General features: G+C 37.7%; 1 long non-coding RNA gene across 1 annotated transcript; it reads left to right on the forward strand.

The window, feature by feature from the left end:
• The first annotated feature begins 4,235 nt into the window (after window positions 1-4,235).
• On the forward strand, window positions 4,236-6,696 carry LOC110927908. The gene is made up of 3 exons (XR_002585997.1): window positions 4,236-4,356; window positions 5,122-5,206; window positions 6,618-6,696. It is a non-coding gene; the product is annotated as an uncharacterized LOC110927908 (long non-coding RNA).
• The last annotated feature ends 3,957 nt before the right edge of the window (window positions 6,697-10,653 follow it).

Below are 10,653 nucleotides of genomic sequence, written 5' to 3' on the forward strand. Positions count from 1 at the left end.
TGAATAACTCGATCCTTCGAGACATAGGTCGAGACAAATTCGGACACAAGTCAGCCAACTCATACGACCGTTTCACGTACGCTTCAACCTCAGATCCCACCAGTTTCAGATCGTAATACTCGTTCTCTAGCTTCTGTATCTCATCACGAGGACAGTATTCCTCCCTCATTAATTCTTTGAAGTCGTCCCAAGTAGTAGCGTTTGCTGCATCAATACCCAGCAGCTGAACCTGGGCATTCCACCAGGTTAAGGCACCATCCTCGAGCGTGCCTGTCGCATACTTCACGTGGTCCCCCACGGGACAGTTGCACATAGCGAACACTGACTCAGCTTTCTCGAACCACCTCAATAGTCCCACAGCCCCTTCCGTCCCGCTGAAGGTCTGTGGCTTACAGTCCATAAACATCTTGAACGTACAGGTAGGCTGGTTGTTCGGGTGCGCTGAGTGAAAGAAGGTACAACACAGGAGTAAGAGTTGTGTACACGATACAGGATTAAAAGTATTTGGTACAGTTCATACCAGCTTGGTAGGCTGCCAGAGCCTCAGCCACACGTGTGTTTATCAGATTTGTTAACTCAGCCTGAGTCATGTTGATGCTACCACGTCCGTGTCCTCGTCCACTCATGTTTCTATATATGGAAATGAACTAATTTAGGAGTCAAACGAGGGAAGTGTTCAGGCTTATCACGTTAAGAACGATTAACTACCGTATTCATACACAAACAGGGAAGAACCCCTCTTACACTCGTTAAGCCTCATTGGGATTTGCATGCACCACGCGTTATTATTATGTGTGCACCCATGATAATAAGGCGGTTTGCATGCTCCTCTCAATGCTCCTTAACTTATGTTTGAAGTTTCTCCCACCCCAATCAACACAAAATATGCACTACCAACAAGATTAGGATTTACTAGATGTAAGTGTTATGCTACACTATCAATGTGTCATGATAGCTACCATGTCGTGTCATGCTTGCTATAAATATAAATACGTTTACTATATAATGCATAAACCAACGAGGAACGAACCTTGCAGTCTGAAGCTGAGTGTCATGGTCATCGTTTGGATCAATTCGGTTATAGTCTGGTTTTATGAAAACATTTTAAAACCGAGTTCTCTATAACCAGTGGCTCTGATACCAAACTGTCACACCCCCAAATTACCACCTAGGGCATGTCCCTATTGGAGGTGCAACGATCCAGCAAAGAGCCACCAATCATATCAAACACAAGTTATAAAGTATTAAAATACCCAATTGAAAGAAATGTATCGTTTGAGAAAGTTAAACCAAAACCAAAGTATTAAGCGGAAGCATAAATGTATAAGTGCGTAAATGTATCAAAACCAAGTCAACATAATTGTTTATTATGACCATAACCACTCCAACAGCATCAGACGGCAAGCTCCCAAGTTCCTTCAATAGTTACCTACAAGCATGTAAACAAGTGTGTCAGACTACGCTGGTGAGTTCAAGGTTTGTGTTTGTTTACCAAGTTGCGTTACCGATCATGTGAGTAAAACAGTTTTCAAGACGATATGTTGTTTGCCGTTATGATGTTTGATGTTTCGATGTTGTTATTACTCGATTACCGAACGGCCATATAATATGTGATTGCCAACCCCAATGCCTCTATCAAAGCATTGGTCATGTTTTAAGGTAATTAGTTCACGCCCGTTCTCCTCGAACGTCGTGAGGGTGCCAAACCTAATAGCGCTATCAACTAATAACCCCCGTTGCCCTACAAGCAACGACCCGGTAGATGTAGTGGTCTTACAATGATAGAAAACTGAGTATGATAACCAACATCCCATTACCCATGCATTCCTCTCAAGGAACGTTACCCGTTATCCCTTCCCTGGGATCCATGCTTGAGAAAAGAGCAATGAACTCACCTTAGGTTTGCTCGGTAAGATTAAAGTACGTATTTTCCAGTCGGTTAGTTAACCCCTATTGTGGTTATCAAAGCTAGTCAGTTACTTGCACATACACAATATATACATACTTGCATTTACCACACGATTATGAATAAGTAACACGTATATTAGAACGCATAGCAAGCTTTTAAATCTCATGCTCCTTTACAACACAAGTAAAGGTTTCCAACTATGGTTACCACCCACATCAGTTTTTACAATCCTTCATCAGTAGCCTATCTTACATGGTTTGCATCTAACACAAAGTCACAGTTTAACATGTAGAAGAATTATGTAAACAAACAATATCAAGGTGCACAATATATACCAACACACTCAATTCAATACGATGTGCATTTAATACCCACACACAGCGGGTCGGCCCACTTGCAAGGGGTATTCGGCCAGATAGGAAAACAATATCCATAAACCCCAAGCCCAACGGAGTGTGTGAGCTTATGTATTATATGCGACTAGTGGAGGGTCCGACCCAACTGTTAAATCCTTGATACCCAAACCGATTCAGATATGCGGGTGCCCCACAGTTTATACGCCGCCCATATAGTGCACCACTTTCAATATTACATATAATTATCATCATTAATGCCACACATGTCCAACCTAATTGGACCCTCATTTTAATCACATGTAAACTGACAATATTTATAAAAGTGTGCACATGGTATAGCCGCCATTCTCCACACCCAAAGCTATCACCCTTAACAACCATTTAACCTCACTCTTATTGGACCCTTAACACAACCTATCATGATCAATCTTATCTAAAATATTGTTGGCCATTAACTAATTAAGTTGGTGACATGTGTTTATTGACATTAATGGTTCAAACAAAGATCCACGTGAAACTGTGAATTAAGTTCTTGGTGCATGTGAAGATGAGATTTAGACAAATTCGGTCCACTAGAATTGTGTTGATGTCTCGGTTCAATCACAACAGTTTCATGTTCCTTTTGAATAAACGTGCGGCCGAATAACAATGATTTATCAATTACGTCCACCTAACAACCTCCTATATGATTCGTCGGAATGGGTGGTGACAAGATTAAACAATAACTCAATAGCAGGATACAACCTAGTCATCATAGATCACACGTATACACAGACACACATATAAACAAGATTTATATGAACAAGATCTAATACGAATATAATTTACTAACCACAAGTTTGATCCAATAGGCTGAAGTCTCGAAGGTGGGGGGGGGGTTTATCTTGTGCCGTGCGTAGAAGATATGAAAGGGTGGAGGTTTGTTTTAGTTTATAAGCTAATCCCGATCCTAATGATAGAGTAATACGTATTCGAATAGATAAGGTTTTGGGCCGACTAAGCTATTAATTGGAGTATTGAACAAGTAATGGGCTCAAGCCCAGTCGCCTAATTAAAACAATAAGAAGGGGCCGGTTACAATTGTTTAATTCACACAGTGAAATTGGGCCGGCTATAATGAAAGTTCATTCAAGTGCTACAATTTGCATTTAGCCCAATCTATATGTTATGACCCAACTATCCGCACGACTTAGCGATTGACCCGTTACACACACACCACAAGAATGCCAAAAGAAAAAGGAAACATCCAAGCACGTTTATCCGAGTCACGGGTCGAATAGATAGATTAAGACAAGGATAGGGAACGCGTAAAGTCGAAGGCACTAACCTTGGAATTTCGAATTGTCACAATTAAACTTTAAAGCCAATATATGAATAGAATTTGAATATACAAATGTGTTAAAATATGTTATTTGTACGAAAGAAGTCGGTTAAGTGGCGACTCGTTGCAGAAGGTCGCAAGGGTTAAAATTTTATTGATGATAAAGATATATATATATATATATATATATATATATATGCATTGACCCGTTATGAATGGGTCGGATGAAATATATGTTTGATGTTTAATGAATGTTACGTACAAATCTAGGTAGGTTGATTTATTGAATGGGATGGAGAAAGGATTTCTGAAATAATGGTTTTAAAGTTATGACCTTACTTATACATAAACCAATATTCATGAAGTAGGTTTCGGGGACGAAACCTTCTTTAAGGGGGGTAGATTTGTAACGCCCCAAAACTAGAATTGTTTAATTCGCTAATATGTGTCCATATTCTATTGTATGAAATACAATAATTACACTAATTAACCTAGTTAAAATATTTAGCCAAAACAAATAAAGAATGAATGATGGGGCAAGAAAAATGAATAGCAAACTTAAGGGACCATAGTTGTAAAAAGGAGAACTTGATTTTATAAAAAAATAGACACAACACACACATATGTGTGTGTGTGTGCAACGTGAAGAGCAGGGGAAGGGGGGGAACAAAACCCTAACAACACAAAATCAGTCAAATTGGAAAGGAATTTGAGGGCTAAATGAATGCATGATCTAAGCACTATGCTCCCCTAAGTGTTCCTAACATCAAGTAAGTTAAATTATGTGTTTTAATGATACTTGATGAAGTAGGTTTTAGTCAATCCATGAAATCTTATGAAATTGAACATGTATATATGTTAGATTCACCATATAGAAGATGTTTTATGATTGAATCTGAATGTATTAAAGATTTGAGGAGAAACCCACTTGTTCAAGTAGCATGATAATCTTGTAGTTGTATAAGTTGAGTAATTTTGATGAATGAATGATTATGTACTATTGTATTGTTAGCTAATCATGTTGTAGGATGTATGAATCATGTGAAATTGGTTGAATGATTGAGTTTTTGTGGTTTACTAATGGGTTATGCATAAATCTCATGTACATAATGCTTAAGATGTTGTACGCCCATCAAGTGTTTGACAAAATGCCTCAATGATAAACCATGCAGTTTTGAATAGATTAGGAAGTGTTGTGATGCATAAGGATAACATAATATACATATATTGTGAAACATGGTATGAAGTATGAATGATGTGTGAATGTAATTGTTATGTAAATAAACGGCGCAATCTAAAATGAGATTGGATTATGTATAGGATTAAGGTTAGAAGGTAAAATTTGTATGCAAGAACTTATGTGTTATGTACTAGCTAATTTACGTGTCATGTACGCTAGTAATGAAGCATGATGATACGTATCCTATATGTGCACTAATAAACTAATGAAAGTCAAATATTGTATGACTTGATAGCCGAATGAATAAATGCATGTAAGCTAACTGTGTTATGAATGTGACGGCATGTACGGATAGGAGTCATGTCAACATGGATACAAACATGGAAGTTCCAGGGGTCAAAAGTAAACATGGGAGCTATGCGTGAACTCGGATGCACGATGTAAGTATTTCTCGGACTCCCTCTTTAGTAGTAAAGAGATTATTCACCTGATAAAGGTTTGTAGTTGTGTCAAAACATAAATTTGATGATGATATCAAGAATTAGTATCAAGTAAGTGAATTTCAATTCACTTCTTAGTAAGCATAATGAATTTTGATATTTATAAATATAATATATCACATAAGATTATGTAATAGACAGGAGTACTAAGCTAAGTAATATTTTAGTGGGTTGAATGTTGTTAAGTAAGTCGAAAGCAAATTGGTGGAATTAAATGGGTCGAATAATTGCGTATAAGTAATGTAATGATAATGAGATTCGTAAAGATTAGGAACCCCGGGTAAGGGCTTTTGGTCAATTATGTATGGAAATGTTTTACGGACATTTAGAAACAAGTTTCAAGTGAATCGGATGCGAAACGAATGAGTTACGAGAGTTTTTGTCAGAAAATAAGATGCAGGTCTGGGCACCACCGTAGCTTACGGTGGGTGCTGGTCTTTTCTTTTCTGCCGTAAGGCAGTCCCTGGCCACCGTAAGAAGTTTTGAGGGTCACCGTAAGCTACGGTAACCACCGTAGCTTACGGTGGAGCCCTGGCACCCCGCGAAAGATCAGACAAGACTGTCGCGTCCCGCGACAGACCTAGCAGCCGGCAAAATATTTGTGTTTGATTTTTTTTTATGCGTGGAACTAGTCGTAAATACTCTTCAAGGCCACTTAATTAACTTATATGCTGGTTTTAAATTGAATGAATGTTATGGGTCTCTGATTCACCATAAGGTACACCAAAACTCAATTAAGATACGTTTAGGAAGTGTTAAAAACGATATGAGTGTGTGTAAGTAAGATGGTAAGAAACAAACTAAGTTGTGGATATATATATATATATATATATATATATATATATATATATATATATATATATATATATATATATATATGCATATGGAATAAGTTACTTACCAATAGTTGGGACTCATAGGTGTTATGGTTAGAAGTAAGAATGCACGCTATGTCATACGTACGTGGTCTATTTGTGTGGAAACATGTGATTAGCATACCTTAGTAAACCTTGGGATGTTTTATGTGATTATTAAGGGTTGTACGATTGTACGTGTGTACGTAATCACGTGTGGGGGTTCATGTCTATGGTTACATGTGTGTTTGTACAACTTAAATAAGCTGAGTGTTAAGTTACTAAACCGTTGTTTCGAGTATGAAATGTGGGTGCAGGTATTCTATTAATGTCTTTATCAAGGTTAAGGGAATTGGAATATACGAATGTACATGGAAAGCATATTCGTAAGGATCAGTATGGGAAGGAGGAATGCGGACTGGCTATTGATCATATATGTTTAATTTAAAAATGATGTCATTAAATCTAATCTATGCACATGTTTGTGATGAATGCAGGTTGCATGGACATAACAACATTATGGAGGATAGAAGGATTGAAGATCGAGTCAATAGCAAGCGTTGTACGGGAAGGATCAGTCACATAGTTTGACTAGCATTAATATAATGGAATGTGGTAAATCCTTTTTAATGAATGTATGAAAATTTGTATTTGAACCATCATGTAAGTATCATGTCTAATAAAGAACGAAATTTTGGGCTCATATTTTACGCTGTGTCGCTTTTAAGTTCCTACAAGATGGTCTTACAGGGAATTGTTCTTATTACGAACGGGTCATGCCCGAATTTTTGTTAAATAATAGTATGATAATATTACATTTTGGAATGTGAAATCTGGACATTACATCTATATTACCTTATAAAGCATGTAGAGCGGGAAAAATTGCATTTCACTAAATTTTGAAAACACTTATGAAAAAAGTTGTTGCGCTTGGTACAAATGGTGATACATAGCTCATCTCGCAAATTACAATTTTGTCCCTTTAAGAAAGTTCATACTATCATACATCGCCTAGTTAAGAAAATTTTCAAGGGATAAGTGGTTATTAAAGAACATCTATTAGGCTTTCAGTTAACTTATTTTTTATGCTTAATCGGCTCGTTGGTCCGTATAGTAAAACAAAGTTTTGCTTTTTTTCACCAATTGGTGGAGAAAGCTACAAGACCGCTTCGCCGAGTTGAACAAGGTTAGCCAAGTTGAACGAGGTTAACTGAGTTTGAACTATATAAACCTATCATTTTCTATCCGACGTCGTCTGGTTAAGAAAATTTACAATGGAAATGTGGTTGTAAAAGGTGAACAACCATTAGATTTTCAGTTAATTCATTTTTGTTGTTTAATCGACCCATTGACCTGTATAATAACACAAAGCACATAACATATGTACTTATCCCACATCGATGAAAAATAGAAACTGAAGAAAATGATGAGTTATATAAATGGATTGTATGCTTACCTTATTATAATACTCAATGCATGAACAAAACTGATCATGTGATGGTTGGGATCTATTCAATATCACCATGTTAAAGAAAACTCCGACCGTCCCTTGTCTTAGAAATGGGAGGCCCAATCTAAATTCACTTAAGTGGGTTTAATGGTTAGCCAACAAAAACCTAGCAAAAACTTTAAAGTTTGGAATCCAAGATTAAAGATGGTTGGGATCTGTTGATGCAACAAACACGGGACCAAGGATGGTAGCTAAGCTGGTTAGGCAAAAAGGCTGAAGGGTTCAGTTTTGCCTAACGCAGGTCGCGGGGTCCCTCCACGTTTGCAAAACGTGGAAGGAGGTTCACTAGTATGTACTCGTTATTTGCTTTGAAGTTCTTTCTCCGAGGCCAGCTCGAATCCAGAAAAGAAAGCAAATAGAATGAAAGTGATGAAGAGTTGTTTGGAAGTGACAAAGAACTCTTTGAATGACTAGAGATTAAGGAATCTCTGCCTTTTCGGAATGTCTTAGAAGTGAACATGAGCTGTCTTCTTATAGGGGAAGACATCTCCTGAAATGGCATAAACAAGACTAGCGAAACCTGTTTGCAATGGAGGGTTTCCGCTTTTGGGGTTGAAGGCTTTGGACCCCTGGTTAATAGAGTGTGCCTGTGCAGACCTGCTCTGACTTTGTGAGTTGGTGAGCATGAGTTGGTGAGACGAGTCCTTGGACATGACTGATTACTGTTTCTCGATTTCCTCATTTTACAGCTTTTCATCCGATGAACCTTTCAACCTTTTAAGCTCTTTGCATATTAATCATTTTATTTATCCTTGGGCTACCCCCGTCGTCAGCCCCCCCAAGTCAGAGGTTTTTGGGGTAGTATGCTCAAAGACTTCTGACTTTTATGCATGTATTTTAAAGGTTTCAAGGATTCGTTGCTTGGAGGCTTGAAAGGTTTGAGGCAGTTACTTTTTTGAATTTTGAATTTGAAACGATTTGACAGTTGATTTGATTGACATGTGTCAGGCGGCGGTTTTGCAGGAACCATTTATTTACCTTTATTACCCCTGCTTTAATATCTTATTTATTTTAAAGTTGTAAAATTTCTTCATTTTACTTACAATCATTCACAGTTTCCTTCCTCAGGTTAGTTTCTCTTCTCCATTTTCGTTTTTACTTTGTTCAATCATGGGTGCCCTTAAGGATTTAGCGAGGTCATTCTCTCGAATGACACAAGAGGAAGTAGACCTGTTTTGTCTTGAATATGGTATTGATAAAAAATTTAATCCAACTGCCCCTTCTTGCGATGTTTCTGTTGACAAACCAAATCCTGGTTCGATTGCTTTGTATTGTCGTCACTTTCTGTCACACCCCGATTTTCCACGTGTCTCACCGGTGGGCCCGGTGGGGGATTACCGTGACGATGTTGGCAACAATATAGTCAAACCACACAATTATATAATGCACAGCGGAAGCATAAGATAAATATATATATTTCAACCTCTGGTGATAATATCAATGTATTACAGAAGTTGAATATCCACAGTGGATCGTAAATAAAAGTAAAGTATTGTTCCATTAGATACTGCAATCAAGCTTGCGAGGCTTATCCCGACGCTAGGGAGCTAATACCAGCCAATTACGTTTAGGTACCTGCACTTAATCTTTTTGGGGAAAATACGTCAGTTTACACTGGTAAATACATTCAACTGACACATTTGAAAATGTTTATTAAAATTGATTTGAATGCACAAGGCACAAACTCTTTTATAACTTGGGAAAATTCATAATGATCTTGTGAACGTTTTACATGTTCTTTTATGCGTTCAGTAGCCCGGGTCGTGCCGGGTTAAAGATTTATAGACACACCACGTTTGCGTAAAACCGTAGTACAAAAACCAACGGCTACGTCTTTTAATTTTAATGTCAACACTTTATACCGGGTGTACGCCTACACCGGGATGTCGATGGTCGTGGCCATTTCGTAAAATGATGCCAAGGATATCCGGGACAACGGTCATTAAACCCCCCAAAGGCTTATAAGCAACAAAACTGTTTAAATGAGCCGATCATATCTAATCAATTAACCACCTAAGCGATGGAATTATATAATGCTCAATCAAGCGGTATTAATATACCGTAACCCAAGCCCATATAGGGGAAATAAGTTAAAGTATTTACCTTTGCAAGTATTAATCCTTAATTTAGATCAAGTCACCGATAGCTTTTACTGGGGCTCCTAATCTGGAACGAAGGTTTTAATTAACCTCTTAGAATCCTAACGGTCCTTATATTAGCCGTAGCTTAAACCGGTTGATTCCGATATATAGATATGGTTAATTCGCAAGAAAAGGCGAAAACCGAGAATGGAGTATGATTTGGACCCAACAAGTTTAGTGACTTGTTTTATATGGGTTTATAGTTCATACTCTGGATTTTGGGGTTCAAATAATATAATTTGACCCATATCGGCTATTGCACGAAAACTAGTTCCATGAGCCGTACCGTGTGCGCAAATAGGCGAAACGGTTAACCATAAGAGTCGTACGCTTATTTCCTAAGTCAATATGCCTTAAAAGTATTTTGGTATCAGTAGGATACCTTCCGTAATGCTCGTAACGAGTTTAAGTTAATATTATGCCCCGTAGGGGCTTTTCGGTCATTTTAAAGACTTTTAAAAGGGCTTTTCGAGTTCTACAGGAAATCTGAGTTTCCCGAACAACTTATAAAGCTTAAAATACTTTATTTATTATTTAAAACCAGTAGCAACTGGAATCGGGTCAAAAGACATTGTAGAACTCTCGTTTTGGCCAAAAAGGGCATATTCGGTATTAACCGAACCGTAGCCATAACCGCAGGTTATGAGCAAAGTAAAAATTATTAAAAATCTTTAAAATTCCCAAAATATTATTTTACCACAGTGGGTAAAAGTTTTGGTGACGAAAACTTGGGTTAGATGGGCGTTATGCTAATTGCGCCGTTAATTACAAAACTTTCTTAAAAGTGCGCCTTTTAGCATAACTCTCATTCTAGGCCTCGGATTGACGTGAAACTTTAAGGACATGCTTATAATTTATCAAGCAAGGTTTTGGTCCGTTCAC

This window comes from Helianthus annuus, chromosome 3 (genome assembly GCF_002127325.2).
Source record: "Helianthus annuus cultivar XRQ/B chromosome 3, HanXRQr2.0-SUNRISE, whole genome shotgun sequence".
NCBI lineage: Eukaryota > Viridiplantae > Streptophyta > Magnoliopsida > Asterales > Asteraceae > Helianthus > Helianthus annuus.